The 17,828-nt window shown below is 44.5% G+C and overlaps 1 protein-coding gene across 13 annotated transcripts in view; it reads left to right on the plus strand.

The window, feature by feature from the left end:
- Ap2a2 (adaptor related protein complex 2 subunit alpha 2) overlaps positions 1–17,828 on the plus strand; it is a 70,905-nt gene that overhangs the window by 1,560 nt on the left and 51,517 nt on the right. The gene's annotated exons all lie outside the window — the stretch shown is intronic.

The raw sequence follows: 17,828 nt of genomic DNA on the forward strand, positions 1-17,828 counted from the left end.
CAGAGCTTCTACAGGTAGGCCACTCTCTTTTTCCTGTTGTTTTTTTTTTTTTGACATGAAATGAAATTTCCAAGACAATGCTTTCTCACTTATGATGCATTTTGTGAAGATAAGTGTGTGTTTGCTTGTGAAGGGGACCCCTTGGATGAAGGCTTAGTGGCCTTAAGTTGGCCATGATGTCATCCTCCATTTTTACACTGGGAAGGATATTGAGAGTGAAAACCATTTTCACACAACTTGTCTCACTTTAAACACATGTTCTGTGCGTTTGACCAGAAAATGTGCCATATACTGAATATTCAGTAAGTGCTCATTGACTGACTGTAGGTCAGACGTCCCACACCTTGTTATAGCTGATAGCTGGGACTGACCTTCCTCAGTTGTGGGGGTTGTTCAGCAGCACTAGATGCCTCAGTAGTACAGTTATAAAATGTCCCCTGCCAAGCAGAGTGGCCCTTGGTTGAGAACCACTGATGTGGACCAGTGGGCAAGCCAGTTCTTCCCCTAGATGAGCCGTTGGAAGAAGGGGTACCTGGTCCTCCTTCCTCAGAAATACCTTCCCTCCTGGCTCTCAGGTCCCTCTCTCATCTGCTGCGGCATTGCTTTTCTTTGGAGCTGAACCAGGTTGTACTAAGCATTGAGGGTAGCGTGGAAGGGACAAGTGGAAACTGAGCTGTCTCCATCTGTGGGCACTTCTGATTGGTAGTCCATTCACTTGACACAGGCAGCAATGGTCCTGCCTGGGACTCTGTATCTCTTCACTGTAAGCTCCATGAGTGGGGATCCTATGTCTTGCTCACCACATCATTCCTCCTAACCCCATGCCTCTCAGTGTCAGGCACATGGTGTGTGACCAGTGAAGGCATTGACCAGGAGCCAGCCAGAGAAGACTCACAGATACAGGAGAAATGAGAGGGCTGAGTGAGCTCGAGCCAGGCAGGGCCAGCGCGGTCTGAACTTTACCCCTGTGTTGCAGGGAGATCGGTCACTGCTTCTCTTCCTGGCCTGGCTCTGGTTTGTGTGTTTGTTGAGAGAGTGACAGGAGTACCCAGGCTCTGTGAAGAGGGTGCTCTGCTGGGAGCCACCAGTGACTGAACTGATGTCAAGGCATGAGTTTTGAGTGGAAGTGTGATTGAAATCTGTTTCAACTCTAAATGGGCAGTTCCCTTTACTTTTCTACCAACTTGCTTAAGTTTTCCGCTTGAAGGTTGTACTAAGCATTGAGGGTAGCGTGGAAGGGACAAGTGGAAACTGAGCTGTCTCCATCTGTGGGCACTTCTGGTTGGTAGTCCATTTCTCTTGGCACAGGCAGCAATGAATATGCTTCAGGATGTGAAGAGGTGCTCCCTGGCACATTGTGCCATTCAAACCTGTAGCTCTTATGGTTCAGGTGGCAAACTAATTTAGTGTCTTGTGAAATTGCCTTGATCCTTCCTGATTTACTTTAAGCAGGGCTAAGGACTTTGCTAATGTGAGTTCAGTGTATGGGAGTTAATAAACTTTGTGTTACTAAGAAAATTCTAGTTCTGGGGCTGGGCCTGTAGCTCAGTGGTAGAGCGCTTGCCTCACATGTGTGAGGCACTGGGTTCAATCCTCAGCACCACATTAAAAAAATAAATAAATAAAGATACTGGTCCATCTACAACTAAAAAAATTTTAAAAAGTTCTAGTTATTTTATTTAATTATATATATATATATATATATATATATATATATATATGTATGTATGTATTTTTTTTTTTTTTTTGGGTATTGAGGATTGCACTCAGGGGCACCTGACCACTATGCCACATCCCAGCCCTATTTTTTATTTTATTTAGAGACAGGGTCTCAGTTGCTTAATACCTTGCTTTTGCTGAGGCTGGCTTTGAAGTCATGATCCTCCTGCCTCAGCCTCCCAAGCCACTGGGATTATAGGTTTGCACCACTGCATCTGGCTTAAATAATTTCTTACTTTGAAACACTTAAGGTTAAGTGTTTTCTTACTTTAAACACTTAAGGTTAATAGGAAGCTGAAGCGAAAGACAGGGAGATCTCTGGCTTCCTTCATCCATATTTCCTGATGTGCGTATCTTGCATAATGATGGCATTTTCAACACAGGGAGCTGATATGGTGTAGACCACTGGGCTGTTTAGGCCTTGCTAGTTTTAGCTGCACTAGAGTGTGTGTGTGTATGGTCTGCAGTTTTAGTATATGTAGTGTTGTGGGACTCCTGCCTGAGTGGAGATGCAGACCATGCCGTCATCACAAAGCACCCTGTGCAGCTCTGACAGCCGCCCTGTTGCCCAGCCCTGGCAGTCGCTCATCTGCTTTGCTCTGATTTTCTGGTTTCAAGGATGTCCTGTAGTGTAGGACCTTTCACATTGCCTGGCTTTTTTCACACCCATCAGCACTGTTCCTGAGATTAGTCAAGCTGTTGGGTTGGTGGCACTTATTTGAGCAAAGGGTCCCAAGGGAACAAAAGAGCTGCTGACACTGGGAAAATAGCCATTACTCACTATTCAGTTGTTCTGGAACTTTTGTTTGCTTTTACACAAATAGTATCTGTGAAGGAGAGTCATATATAACTTATCAGTTTTTTTTTGGGCTGCTGACACTGGGAAAATAGCCATTACTCACTATTCAGTTGTTCTGGAACTTTTGTTTGCTTTTACACAAATGGTATCTGTGAAGGAGAGTCATATATAACTTATATCAGTTTTTTTTTGGGGGGGGGGCATCTCCAGGAATGGAACCCAGGGCCTCCCACATGCTAGGCAAGCGCTAAACACTGAGCTACCTCCTCAGCCCTAATCTATGTTTTTTTTTTTTTTTTGGGGGGGGGGTACCAGGGTTTGAACCCAGGGTGCTCAACTACTGAACCATATCCCTAGGGTTTGCTTATTTATCTATTTATTTTAAGAGAGAGAGAGAGAGAGAGAATTTTAATATTTATTTTTTAGTTTTCGGCGGACACAACATCTTTGTATGTGGTGCTGAGGATCGAACCCGGGCCGCACGCATGCAAGGCGAGCGTGCTACCGCTTGAGCCACATCCCCAGCCCTATTTATTTATTTATTTATTTATTTATTTAGAGACAGGGTCTTGCTAAGTTGCTGAGGTCGATTTTGAATTCACTATCCTATTGTCTCAGCCTCTTTTTTTTTTTAAGAGAGAGAGAGAGAATTTTTTAATATTTATTTATTAATTTTTTTAGTTTTTGGCGGACACAACATATTTGTTTGTATGTGGTGCTGAGGATCGAACCTGGGCTGCGTGCTACTGCTTGAGCCACATCCCCAGTGGTGCTGTTAATTGAACCCAGGACCTTGTGCATGCAAGGCAAGCACTCTACCAACTGAGCTATATCCCCAACCCCTATCTTAACCTCTTGAGCTGCTAGAATTACAGGTGTGTGCCACTACACCTGGCTCCTGCTTTGCATTTTTATCTGTCCTGGCCTAGCTATATGTTGTTACATATTCTCTTATGATGCTGGGCAGTGGCAGCGAGGAGCAGTCTGCACCCCTGAGGTCACCTGGGCAAATGGCTGGGACAGCACAGTGAACAGTGTGCTGCTTGGCTAAGCTGTGATGGTGTAGGTGAGTTGTGTTTCCTGCATATCTATCTACAGTGTCTTAATCTTTTTTTTTTTTTTTTAATATTTATTTTTTAGTTTTAGGTGGACACAGTATCTTTATTTTATTCTTTTTTTGGTACCGGGGATTGAACTCAGGGGTATTTGACCACTGAGCCACATCCCCAACCCTATTTCGTGTTTTTATTTAGAGACAGGCACTAAGGGTCTCATTGAGTTGCGTAGTGCCTTGCAGTTGCTGAGGCTGGCTCTGAACTCATGATTCTCCTGTCTCAGCCTCCCAAGCTGCTGGGATTACAGGCATGCACCATGGCGCCCCAGCTCTTTAATTTATTTTTGTGTGGTGCTGAGGATTGAACCCAGTGTGTCACGTGTGCTAGGTGAGCACTATCACTGAGCCACAACTCCAGCTCCCAGTGTCTTAATCTTACGGTGATGTGGGAGCATCCACATGTAACACCACTGAGCATGCCAAGCTCTGAGAGCTGACTGCAGGGGAGCAAATAGGTCCTTTGTGCACCAGGCATGTCCCAGGCAGGAAGTGGCAAACATGGCTACTTATTCCTGTGTTTGTGGGGCTGGGACTCTGGGGTGAATGGAGCTGCTTCCATTGTTTTTGGGGGCATTTTGCCTAGCCCTCCAGGCACTGGAGTGCAGGAGACAGGAGGAGAGGTGGAACAGGTTGGGGGAGCAGTTTCCCTTGTCCCTGAGAAAGGGCTGAGCTGTGCTGAGGGTGTAGAATCCCCAAATAGGGTGACTGCCAGTGCCCTACTGTTTGTGCTGCATTGTCTTTCTAGCTTTTGAAATCACACATCCCTTTGAAGTGCACTTTAGCACAACTAAAATTAAAAAAAAAATCTTTGTTCATAAAATTCCAGTTGTTATTAGTTATAAGTTGGGCGTGGAGAAAAGAAACATAGAAGTTCAAATTCTGTTTAAACTTTGGTGTAAAACTTACATGTGAAGTTGGCACTTGATTTTCATGCATAGTGGTAAAGACAGAATGAGACTTTGTCAGTTTGTTGTTGAAATATTAAGAGAACCTTCAAAGTTAAATGTCTATTTTGTGTTTGGGCGTGTTGGCACATGCCTGTAATCACAGTTGCTTGAGAGGCTGAGGCAAGAGGATTGCAAGTTCAAAACCAGCCTCAGCAGCTTAGTGAGGCTTTTAGCAATTTAGCAAGACCCTGTCTCAAAAATTAAAAAAATAAGAAGGGCCAGGGATGGGCTGGGGTTATGGCTCATCAGTAGAGCGCTTGTCTGGCATGTATGAGGCCATGGGTTGAATCCCTGTACCACTTATAAACAAATAAATAAAATAAAGGCCCATCGACAACTGAAAAAAAAAAGGGGGGGGGGCAGGAATGTGGCTTAGTGTTTAAGTGCCCCTGGGTTCACTGTCCAGTATCAAAGAAAAACAACCCAAGCCATTTTGTCTTTCTTGACTGTCCATTTAAGAACTGCTGACTATTTTAAAGGAACTCTCTTCTTGCATATATATTTTTTGCATCTTCTGCATAATTCATATTCCTTAGAAACTGATCTAGGAAGTGTGTGCCACAGGGAGAGGAAGGGTGAGGGGGGAAGTGGCTGCTGCCACAGGCTCTGTGCCTGCCAGGGTGGGGCTGCAGTTTTTTTTGTGACAGGTTTACTGACCCAGGGATTGCATGTTCCCGACTCAGGACTTCATTTCTCTGTCCTCTCAGAATGGCTTTTACTCTGCTGCTTTTGGCACAGTATTTGTCAGGGTCTTGTAGTCTGAGTTCTTGGAAAGGCTGTCTTTGTAGGATTAAATGGCATTTCCTTGGCTCTTAAAAAAATTAGATGAGTCAGTCCAGAGGGGAAGATTAGAGTCTAGTGTAGCAAATGACATTTTGGGGAGATTTTTCAGTGATGTGAATATGGTTAGAATACATGGTGTGAGCTCCTGCATGGCGGGGGGTGAGTCCCTCTGACCCTCACCTGTTCTGTAGGTTCTTGAGCATTGGGCCATCCTCCCTGAGCTCAATTTTCAGATTTTATAAGTTTCAAAAAAAAATCAAGCCTTTTTTTGATACCAGGGATTGAACCCAGGGGTGCTTAACCACTGAGCCACATCCCAGCCCTTTTAATTTTTCTAATATTTTATTTATTTATTTTTTAGTTGGACACAACACCTTTATTTCACTTATTCTCGCACATGGGAGGCAAGCGCTCTACCGCTGAGCCACAATCCCAGCCCTCTCTTTTTATTTTTTATTTTGAGACAGGGTCTCACTAAGTTGCCGAGGGTGGCTTTGAACCTGTAATCCTCCTGCCCCAGACTCCCAAGTCCATGGGATTATAGGCATGTGCCACCATACCCAGCTACCAAGTCATTTTGTAAGTCTGTAGTAAATGGGTTAGTCAAAAATGCTGTATCCAGAGCCAGGTGCAATAGTGTACACTTGTAATCCTAGTGACTTGGGAGACTGAGTCAGGAGGATTGAAAATTTAAGGTCCATGTCAGCAATTTAGTGAGACCCTAAGCACCCCCACCAAAGGGGGGAAAATGGTCCTGTCCGTGCAGTAGGCAGGCTAGATGGGGGCCCCAGCTGTGTGGGTGCTTAGGAGCCTGGAGGTTCTCCTTTCAGAATACTGCCCTAGTTTTGCAGCAGGCAGGTGTGAGGACACGTGGGGTGTGCTGGTTTTCTCTGGAGTCTGGAACCAGTTTGACCTCTTGATGTAGATTAGGGAGGGTTGAGCTGGTCCCACTCTGAAGTGCCTGCAGCGTGCTGAGGTGGAGGCAGCTGGCTGCCCTGGGAGCTCTCAGCCCAGCCTGAAGCTGGGTTCCTGGCATCACTGGTGCTTGAGCACCTCCTGTGTTCAGGACTGCCTGCCCAGGGAGTCAGAGGACATAGGATGGACAAGGTGGGCCTTTGCTTGGGAGGTAGGGTCGTCCTAAGGGAAGGCAGAAGGAAATAATAGAGGCATGCAGGATGCTTGCGCATCCACAAAAGACTAATTCCAAGTTGAACTTGGAAGACTTCCTGTTTGTATGTGGCCTTGTTGAGCAAGCAGTCTTCTGTTAAAGCCCCTACTCCCAGCATGACAAAAGAATGTAGAACAAATGAGATTGCCCCCTAAGGTCAGTCCCGAGCCTGGCCTGAGGTGAGCTACATCAGGGTTTGGTGTGGAAACTGCGTGTTGGGAGCTACCAAGTTGGATGGCTTCTGTTGGCTTCTGGTGATGTGTGGAGTAAGTTCAATGACTTTTTTCCAGTGAAGAAATAGATTAAATGGGCTGCGGTTGTGGTTCAGTGGTATAGTGCACTTGCCTGGTATGTGTGAGGTGCTGGGTTCCATCCTCAGCATCACGTAAAAATAAATAAATAAAATAAAGGTCTGTGGGGAAAAAAAAGTAAAGCATCTAACCTCCAATTGAATGACACCCAAAAAACAAATGCATGTTTTTGCTAGGCCTTATGAAGCCTCAGCTTTAGGTTGTAAAGCCCTTCACTGGTCCTGGGAGCATTAATCTTCTCAGCTTCCCTGACCATGTGGGAAGGCTGAAGTACCCTGACAAGCAGTGCTGGATGTATAGTGTGCTGAGAAAATATTAGTGTAGTGGGCTTGAGTGGGTGTGTCCCCCCCCAGTCAAGGTGGAGCTAATACTGTGATAAGGTAGCTCTGTGCTGGAGATGGTAGAAAGGATTGGCCCAGATGCCTAGAGTACAGAACATGGACCAGGCCACTGCCCTACTGTGAAGTGGTGCCCTGAGACTAGAGTGGGAAGTCCAAGAAGAGAGGGTCAGTGAGACCACAGTGGCTTAGAATTACAGGCGTGCACATCTGCAGCACCGGGGAGCGAACCTGAGCTGCTCTACTTCTAACCTATACTCTCAGCCCTTTTTATTTTTTATTTTGAGACAAGGTCTTGCTAAGTTATTGAGGCTGGCTTTGAACTTGCCATCCTCCTGCATGGCCTCCTGAGCTGCTAGGATGACAGGTTGTCCTACCCTTCCCTGCTCCTGCTGTTTCTCTAACATCACTTCCTGCCAATCCTTAGGCTTTTCGCTTCAGCATGGTGGAAGAGAGGAGTGAGACCAGGCCAAAACCACTGAGCAGGGAAGCAGGGTCTGAAAGACTTCTGTGGGTTGACCACTGGGAGGAGCACAGGGTGCAGGTTCTGCTGGTGGTGGTCGGTGCTGCAGGATTTTTAGAGTGGCATTGTTGTGCCCACAGCTGCCCTGTGCGCAGATGTGGGCTGTCCTTCCGCGGGCCAGGCAGCTCTCCTAGCAGTCTTTCTGCAGGATGTGTGACTGACCATGGTTTGGGCTGGGGTCAGATTCTGGTTGTATTGCTTTCCTTCTGACTCTTGTGATTGTGAGTGGCGGCTGCAGCCCTGTGGATGCCTGAAGCCTTTGCTTTTTTTTTTTGTACTGGGGAATGGAACATGGGGTATTCTACCACTGAGCTGCTCTTTTTTTTTTTTTTTTTTTAAGACAGAGAGAGAGAGAAAACTTTTTAATATTTATTTATTTTTTTAGTTTTCGGTGGACACAATATCTTTATTTTTTTATTTTTATGTGGTGCTCAGAATCGAACCCAGCGCCCCGGGCATGCCAGGTAAGCGCCCTACCGCTTGAGCCACATCCCCAGCCCTGCACCCCCAGCTTTTTATTTTTTTAAAAAAATATTTATCTTTTAGGTATAGACGGGCACAACACAATGCCTTTATTTTTATGTGGTGCTGAAGATCGAACCCAGGTCCTGCCTGTGCTAGGCGAGTGCTCTACCGCTGAGCCACAATCCCAGCCCTAAATTTTTTATTTTGAGACAGGGTCTTGCTGAGTTGATTAGGGCTTCACTTAGTAGCTGAGTTTAGCCTTGAACTTGTAATTCTCCTGTATCTGCCTCCCTAGTCCCCTGGGTGACAGGGTGTGGTGACTGGACTCAGCTGAGACTTCACTTTTTTTTTTTTTTTTTGGTGCTGGGGATTTAATCCAGGGCCTAGTGCATGCGAGGCAAGCACTCTACCAACTGAGCTATCCCCAGCCTGAGACATCACTTTTGATGGAGTATAAACCCGGTGAGAATTAAAGTGGTTTCATACCCACCCCTTTCCTTGTACTCAAGTGCTCCCCATTTACCTTTCTTCCCATCTACCCCAGGTTTACTGTCTGTCTGCAAGATGGCTTAAGAGTATAGAGGCCAGCCAGGGGCAGGGGCACACGCCTGTTATCCCAGTGGCTTGGGAGGCAGGAGGAGTACAAGTTTGAGTCCAGTTTAGGCAAATTAGTCTCAAAAAACAAAAAGGCCTGGGGGTGCAGCTCAGTGGTAGAACACCCTGTGTTCCATTCCCAGTACCACAACAAAAACACCCCTTAGAGGTCAGATTGCCACTGGAGTGCTGGGGTTGGTTTTGATCAGGGTTCCCTTCTTACTGTGACATCCTTTCGGATGGCGAGTACAGTGTGTTGGGTTATTTAGTTTGTCAAGCACTCTGAGCTCTGGGTGGAGCCTCTGGACTTGGTTTTTGCTTCCTTCTTTTGATGTAGTTGATATAGCAAGTTTCTATTACAGCTTGAGTAGCATCAAAAGAAAAGCACCAGAACGATTGTAAATTTTTTTTTTTTAACCTTTCTTTATTTTTATGTGGTGCTTAGGATCAAATCCAGTGCTTCACATGTACTAGACAAGTGCTATACCACTGAGCTACAACCCCATTCTGGAATGTCTTTTTAAATGGCCAGTAGAAAACACACATGAGCACTTCTAAACACTTTTGGAGTGCATTTACTGCTATTGAGAATACGCATCTGGGGCTGGGGAAATAGCTCAGTTGGTGGAGTGCTTGCTTCACATGCACAAGGCCCTGGGTTCAAACCCCAGCACGACACACAGAATACGCTTTTTTTTTTTTTGGTCATGTACAGCACCACTAGTCCTGAACCTTACTTTGAACCCCATTGTGCCAACAAGAGTTTAAAAAATCTCTGTGATCTGGAAAAGCTGGTTGGTTGTACTTGGGGCCATTTTAGAAGGGGTGTGTCCATCTACAGGTAATAGTTTGGAAGTCATCCTTTCTGATAGACTCCTCATGATTGTTACTTTTACTTGTATTTTATGTTCAGTTAATTCTCTAAACTTTTGTTGTCTTATTAAGTACAGCTTGAATCATCCTTGTGCAGAGTAGCATCTAGCTCTCCCTAGAGCTGAGGGTGTGTTGGAGGAGGATGCTCTGTGTGAAGGGCCAAGTCCTTCAGTCTTTGTGGCTCCATCTCTGAGATGGTTCTCCCTGAGCGGGAGTGTGGATTACCATTGTGGGTGCTGGGTTCTTTCAAGTGCTAATGCCCACTTGATGTGCATTCTTTAATGTGCATTTGCTGTGGATTTATTTGATAAGCAGAGAAACAGATCCTCGTGTTGCATTCTTGTATTCCTATAATTTTGATGCAATCCCAAGAGTGACAGGTATTTTTCCCAAGAGTGACAGGTATTTTTCCCAAGAGTGACAGGTATTTTAAAGTCATTTCAAATTTTTTTTATCTTTCTAGATTCTACTTTCTGACATAAAATTGTTAAGATTCATTCATCTGTTAAGCATATCTACTGAGGATGTGCCAGGCATTATTTTTGGCCATGGGGATTTGGTGGTCAATCAAATGCACAAAACCCTTTTATTTTTAGAACTGAAATTCTTATATATAGACAGGAGTCTGTCCATCTCTGTTCATATCTTTATCATGGAGAGGATGGAGTAAGGACAGGAGCAGTGGGTGTGGCTTTCACAGAGGGAGGCCACAAGGTGGGCACCAGTTTCCTGGGCCTGGGGCAGCTGGCTGGCCTGGTGTGGCTCATGGTGTTCCTTGGAGGGTGAGCACATCTTGCTTGTAATAAGATTGTCCTGGCTTCTGTGAGGCCAAGCAGCGGGGCCAAGGTTGAAGTGGGCAGACAGTGTGGGTATGGGGGTTAGTGTGTCTCCTAAAGTCACCTTCGGGAAACAAGGTGGGCTAGGAGGTGGTTGAGCCATTACCATGCTCCTGCCTTTCACAGTGGAGGACGCAGCAGTGACTCTGTGGAACATCACTTGATCTTAGAATTCCTAGCCTCCAGGATGGTCTGAATAAACCTCTGTCCTTTATCAGTTGCTGGCCAGTGGTCCTGTCACAGCGACTGCCCATGGACCGCCTTGCCGCTACCCAGGGTGCGGGGTGGGGTGGGGTGGGGTGGGGGTAAGCAGGGCCCTGTGTCCAGGTGCATCAGATGCTTTCCTCAGTAGCCCTGGAGGCTGCTGCAGCTGTCCTCCTTGCGCATATAGGGGGTGTCATCCTTCCTGGCTGCTTTTAGTATTCTGCTACTGGTTTTAGGCACTTTGATTTATAAAGCACTGTTAATTTTCTTCACGTTTCTTGTGCTTGGGATTTGAGCTTCTGAGATCAGTGGGCTCATAGTCTTGCTAGGCCAGGTTCTGTTCCTATAACAAATGTTAACTAATCAGTTTACAAAGAGAAAAGGTTTATTTTGGCTCCCAGTTTCAGAGGTTTTGGCTTAGGGTCTGTCGGTCCTATTGCTTGTGGGCCTGTGTGATGTAGCACATCACTGTGGGTACATGTGACAGAGCAGAACTGCTCAACTGGGCGCAGGAAGCAAAAAAGAGAAAGAGGAAGAGATCAGGGTCCCACAGTCAACTTGCAGACCATGCCCTAGCAACCTAAAGATCTCATTCTAGGCCCACCTCAAAGGTTCTTTCAGTTCACAGCCTGATGATAGAACCAAGCTAGAACCGAGCCTTCAGCACATAGGGCTTTGGGGACAGTCCATATCCAAGTAGTTTTCCATATCCAGGTATTTTTTTCTGTACCCTTCCCTCCTTTGGCGCTCCTGTGGCCCATTGCCAGCTGCTGATGTCACTGCATGCTTCACCATGGCTAGTCACCTGCACTGACTTCAGGTTCACTCCTGGGGTGCCTGCTGTGCTCTCCACCTGCTCTGGTCTCATCTGGCACATTTTATCCATGTGCCTTGGTGTCCTCACCTCCATGTCATCCTCTGCCATTTCTGCTGTGTCCCTGTGGATGGAGTCCTTGCTCATATCATGCTTTCTGGACACACGTGTCAGATCTCCGAGCAGCAGTTGATCTGGTGGACTTCCCCTGTGGCCTTTCCAGTCTTAGCCCATGACAATTGCTCTGCTGGATGAAGACATTGCAGTGTGGGGGCATCAGGAGTCAGGACTCAGGACCTGCCTTGGAGCATGGGCGCTGTGTCCCGTGCATGCAGCCTCCAGGAACTGTGTGTGCATGCCCATCTCACCATTTCCCTTCCAGCTGGGAGTTCTCAGACCTGCAGACCTACCCTTAACCTCTGATCAGTGTTGGCTGGCTGCTGGTGTTGGGAGGCTGCATGCCAGTTGGAGACCAGACTTGACCAGTTGGAGACCAGAAAATCTCCTAGCTAGTTGAAGGGACAAAGGGAATACAGGTAGAGGCTGTGGACGCTTGAGGGGGCACTCTGGGTCATGTCTTCGAACTTGCTCCAGGGGAGGGGTGTGGAAGGGTATGCTTGGAAGAGTTGGGCTCTCTGTAGGGAAGAGGTTGAGGGCCCAGCTGGAGGCAGGGGATGGCCAGTGTGTCTGCTAAGCCTGAGGATGGGAGTGTAAAATAAGGCCCACATCTGGGGTGGTCTGACTTTAGGCCCCCATGGAGCAGAGCCCAGACGTAGGAAGAGGGGAGTGCCAACAGGAGTGAGACCTTGGCCTGAGGTCAGATGCTTCTCTGTGAAGCCTGGCTTTTTGTAGGAAGAGCAACAATCTAGGACCATGGTCTGGGCACTGGCAATGTTAATTGCTTCTGGGATATGGTTCTTTCTGGCCCCTGGTGGACAGGTCCAGGAAGGGCACTTCTTATAGCACTGTGAGGATATCCAGGCCTCTAGGGCTCCCTGACCTCTGAGGGCAGCGTGTCTCCTCTCTTCCCACAAGCAGTCATTTGAGCACCGGGGTGGCCCCTTGCCCATCCCAGTGTGCACTCCGAGTGCGTCCTTGAGTGCTGAGTATAGCCCCCGCCTGCTCCTGCTGGCCTCCAAGCACTTCTGGTGCCCTGCACCCTCACTTGGATGCTGAGGCTGCCTGTGGCTCTTCACATGGCTAGGACTTTGGGAGCAGCTTCTTTGGGGCTCTGTGGAGTGTGTCTGTGGTACTCTTGCCTAAAGCCCAGATGTGGAACAAGACAGTCCTTGTTCTACAACTGTCTTGCTTGAGTTTCTACGTGTATCACACCCATGCTGGTGTGAAATTCTGTTGTGTGTCCTGGGAACTCAGCAGAGTACATTTACCAGCCTGTGGCCATTAGGCGTGGACACAGTTGAGTGGTGGATGCCCCCCTCCCCCGAGGGACAGGCTCCTGGGCAGGACTGCAGTGCCCACGCGAAGCGGCTCACTCCTGTGTGAACACTCTGCTCTTCCCCAGCCGTCCAAAGGACTTTCCCATTTTGTTTAAGTTGTTTTACTAGAACATGTGCTGGCTTGTGTTCACAGCTGATGCTCCCAGACTTGTGGTCAGTTTAAAACCGTGTGTCCTGTATGGTCAGCTGTGGCCGTCTCCCTGGGACTCCTGCTGTCCCTGTGCATTGTTTGGCATCTGCTGCTTTCCCTTAGTCTCCTCTCTTTCCTCTTCTTTCTGATTTTAAAATTTTCTCTTTTTGTCTTCTGTTTCTCTTGAGGGCCTTTTGTTTTTGGTACTGGATACTGAACCCAGGGGCACTTAGCCCCTGAACCACATCCTCAACCCTTTTTATTTTTTAATTAGAAACAGGGTCTTGCTAAGTTGCTTAGGGCCTTGCTAAACTGCTGAGGCTGGCCTTTGAACTCACTATCCTCCTGCCTCAGCCTCCTCAGTGGTTGGGACTACAGGAGTGTGCCACTGCGCCCGGCCTTAATGGGTCTTTTAAAGTGTCTATAAAGCAATGTTTCTGAAGGCTTTTTGGCTTATTTTGAAGAGGCTCCTATTTTGGCCTGTTCTGTGGGGTTCTCTGGGGAGCTTCATGGTCTGTAGGGTTGCCGTTCTGTCCTTGTTCTTGCTTTTTTTTTTTTTTTTGTACCAGGGATTGAACATAGGGTGCTTAACTGCTGAGCCTCATCTCCAGCCCTTTTTGTATTTTTTCTTTTTTTTTTAAAGACAAGGTCTTGCTGAGTAACTTAGGTCTTTGCTAATTAAAAATTTTTATGTATATTTTTTAGTTGTAGATGAACACAATACCTTTATATTATTTGTTTTATATGTGGGGCTGGGGATTGAACCCAGTGCCTCACACATGGTAGGCAAGTGCTCTACCACTGAGCCACAATCCTGGCCCGGGCCCTGCTAATTTGCCGAGACTGCCTTTAAACTTGTGATCCTCCTGCTTCAGCCTCCTGAGCGACTGGGATTATAGGTGCACGCTACCACGCCTGGCTGTTCTTGCTTTTTGTACAACCCTCTTTGTGTGGAATGAGACCTTGGTACTTTCCTACTGCTTATTTGTTTTTGTGGTGCTGGAGAGGGAACCCAGGGCCTTGCATGTGTCAGACAGTATTAGACCAGGATGCAAGAAAAGACCACTGACTTCAAATAAAATCAAATTAAAGCAAGCTTATTATTTCGACCGTCCAGGCTGCCTCTCTCAACAAAAACTGCGGGAACAAGACAGCACTGCAGCTTTCTTGCAGCCCAGCTTTATAACCCAGAAAGTTACACACGGGGTGGTGGGGGGGTGTTACAGATAACAAAACTCTGACGAGCATAACACAAAGGCTGGTTTACATTTTTGCTGGCCCTGAACATCAGAATTTATGAAGGTCATTAGAGCTTCAGAGGGTTGTTATCTGGCCAGGGAAGGCCAAGATTTATGAGGTGTCACTAAAGTTTCAGAGAGGGCTGCTATCTGGTCAGAGAGAGCCAGGCATGGGTGAGTTTAAGGCACGGGCAGGCATTCCAAGCAGGTTCAGAATTTGCAGTAATTTGTAATAAAGCCGAAATTAGCTTTTCATGGCTTTGTGGCGAGATGGCACCCAATTTTAATAGGGAATCAGGCTGGGTCTATCATTCCCCCCCTTTTCTTATGTATCCCTTTCAAATCTTTGATAGGGTAGGGGAAGAGCACTGAGGGAATTTTAATCCCTCAGGTAACAGTCTCCAACCTTTTTGAACTCACCCAAAACGGGTCTCCCTGATTTGACCTGACTTAATTAATTATTTATACTGACTGTCTATTTTTGGCTTCATTGTTGTAAGAAGAGGGGTGTCGCTTGTTTTGGCTTCTTCTAAGCTGAGAGTGGGTGACGTGAGGGGGCATGGCGTGAGGGACATGAGTTTCCTTTTAGAAGTCAGTTTGGTTTGAAGTCCGTTTGGGGAAGAACAGGTTGTAAAGTCATCTGGGGATGGGTGCTTCTATGAGAGAAACAAAAACCATGAGTACTGAATAAATGTTGCAGCAGCTGGAACATGTCGCTGTATAGTAGAAGTCCTCTCACCAGGAGGTGTGACGGCTGAGGAGTTTATATATATATTTACCAGGAGAAGCTGTCTCCATAATAAGGCATTTATATAGAAACGTAAATCTTAAAACATTTTTAAAGTTATCAGGGATATAAACACAACATTTAACTTTTAGTGTTACAGATGTTCTTCCCCATAAGATACAGTTTAATAATTTAATGTCATCTGATCTTGTAAAATCCTTTTAATAGTATGACCTCAGTGTCTAATAGAGAAACCTTTAATTCTGTTACTTAGGGCTGGATAATCTTACTAGCAAACATCAAGCCTACCTGTGTAGGTTAGGAATATCTGTAGGCCTTAAACTAAAAACGTCTGTCTCCGGCAGTTCCTTTTGATAGTCTCTTTTTATGGTTATCAGGCATTTCTGTCTGAGAATCCTTCTTTGTAGCCTCCAGTCTTTCTTATTTTGGGGGGCTAACATAAGGTGTATACCTTAAATAATAATAATAATAATAATAATAATAATAATAATAATAATAATAATTGTTATTATTAAAAATGCCCAGGAATGGCTGTGTTTTGGTTTTAACTATCTTTGCTAAGTGTTTAAGATGAAGCAGTCAAACTGACTTTTGTTTCTATCTATTGTTAACAGTCAGCCAAGTTTCCATGGGAATCCTGGGGCTTTAGAGCAGCTTCTCAGTTCCGCTAGTGCCATTTGCACTAGGATGGGTCCAGATCTTGCTTGACCATGTGGCTTCCCTTGGAAGCATCAGGGATGTCTCCCTTCTCTGATGACCCTCCTCTTCATAGCGAATGCACTGATTGGCTTTCTGTTCTCCAGTGGTCTCATTAATCTCCCTGATCGGGAGGTTATGTGGCCTAGAGTTGTAAAGCTCTTTAGAGAAGTCTCCTGTTCCCTGGATTCAGACTGACTCTGAGGGCAAGAGCCAAATATTGGTTTTCTTGGCCCTTTTAATGTAACTCTAATCTTTAAGTCTTGATCTTAAACATTTAGCAAATTCACCTTATCAGCCTTAAATTAAAAGTATTGCGCTTTAATGTCTATAACTTTACAATTATTTACCTTTTTTATTAATTGGGGTCTGTATAATCCTATCTGTAGGTGATGGCTTATTATCTTAAATTAACCAAGGTTGTGTTCTTAAAGCAACACTTCTACAAAACACTAACAGGGAACCTTTAGATCACTTATAAGGAAATTACAAAATAAAATTAACAAGAGTAAAAACATATTTAGTTCGTGTAATAGCTACCTTGAATTTTGGCTGAGTTATACATTATATCTCCTGTTTGAGATCCTAGTAATCTTGACAGAAAAAAACAACTTTTGAACATAACTTTAAATGAACTAAAATCTGGCCTACTGCTTTCGTAGTCATTCTCACATGTTGTAAGATGGGACACAGAGCTTATTCTCAGGTAAGGCAGGGCTCTTCATAAATCTTAAGTGTTCTAGTTCTAAAACTGATCTTTTCCTTTTAAATATCATTTTACAAAGTTTACATAAATTGTTTGAGGTCACATGAACATTAGCTAACATCATATGATATCACATTTAAAACATGAATTAAAGAAAGGCTGAAAGTATTTAACCTTTTGTGGAAAGGTAGCAAAATACTTTGTGCTTTACAATAGATTAGGCTCTCATCAACTTAAAAATATATTTAAATTGTTCCCCAATGTAAAAAAATAACACAAAAATTTACATATCTTATTGATAACAGGTAAATAAATCCCCACTTTTTTTTTAAGCTTAAAATTACCATACAACTTTAGAACACCAGCTTGATATAATGCTCTTTTAAAGTTTCTACCTTACAGACTTGTATACCTGGAAGATATGAGCACATCAATAGCATCACAATTACATTGATGTTTTTATATAAACCAAGTTTAGCTTTTAAAGAAATGACAGTACAATGCTCTAAAATAAAAGTTCTTATTTAACCAGTTGTTTAATTTTTATGGTTACTTGCTCTAGAAAAAAAGAAATAAAACTTAATAAACACAATGTTATGGGTAAACTTATGTTTTAAGAAATCTTCGTCTTTTTAACACATGACTGATTGTAAATCAATCAGATATCTAACAAAAGTACTCATGAATGAGTAATCCCATATCAAATTCACTTTACTTATTTTATCAAAATATTAGACAAGTATATTGAACACTGTTAACAATTTTTTTTCCTTGTTGAAGGAAAGTCCTAGAACCAAGGCATATTAGATGTTTTATAGACATTAATATTTTATTAGTTTTTTTTGAATACCTAGAAAAACTTATAAGCTTAAATTTAAAGACATTTATTTTTATCTGTTTACCCAATTTAAATTGAACCATTTAAATCACATGAATTAGGGGCTGGGGATGTGGCTCAAGCGGTAGCGCGCTCGCCTGGCATGCGTGTGGCCCGGGTTCGATCCTCAGCACCACATACAAACAAAGATGTTGTGTCCGCCGAAAACTAAAAAATAAATATTAAAAAAAAAAATAAATAAATCACATGAATTAAAGATCTTTGGATCCATTTTTAAAAATTTTTTATGAGCGCTTCTTATATCTGTTAATTTGTATATCATATATATGATATACGGACATACATACATATAGACATACAACACATAACACAAGTGTGCACACATAACACAATAGTAAAGGCATTGTGGCTTTCGCAGGTGAAATCGCCATTGCAATGTTTAAAAAAAACTCCACAGTTGATAAAAAATAGAACTGATCAGAAAAACATTAACCTAGGTCTGTAGGATCAAAATCATGAGCCGCCAA

Source organism: Marmota flaviventris, chromosome 9 (assembly GCF_047511675.1).
Source record: "Marmota flaviventris isolate mMarFla1 chromosome 9, mMarFla1.hap1, whole genome shotgun sequence".
NCBI classification, from domain to species: Eukaryota; Metazoa; Chordata; class Mammalia; order Rodentia; family Sciuridae; genus Marmota; species Marmota flaviventris.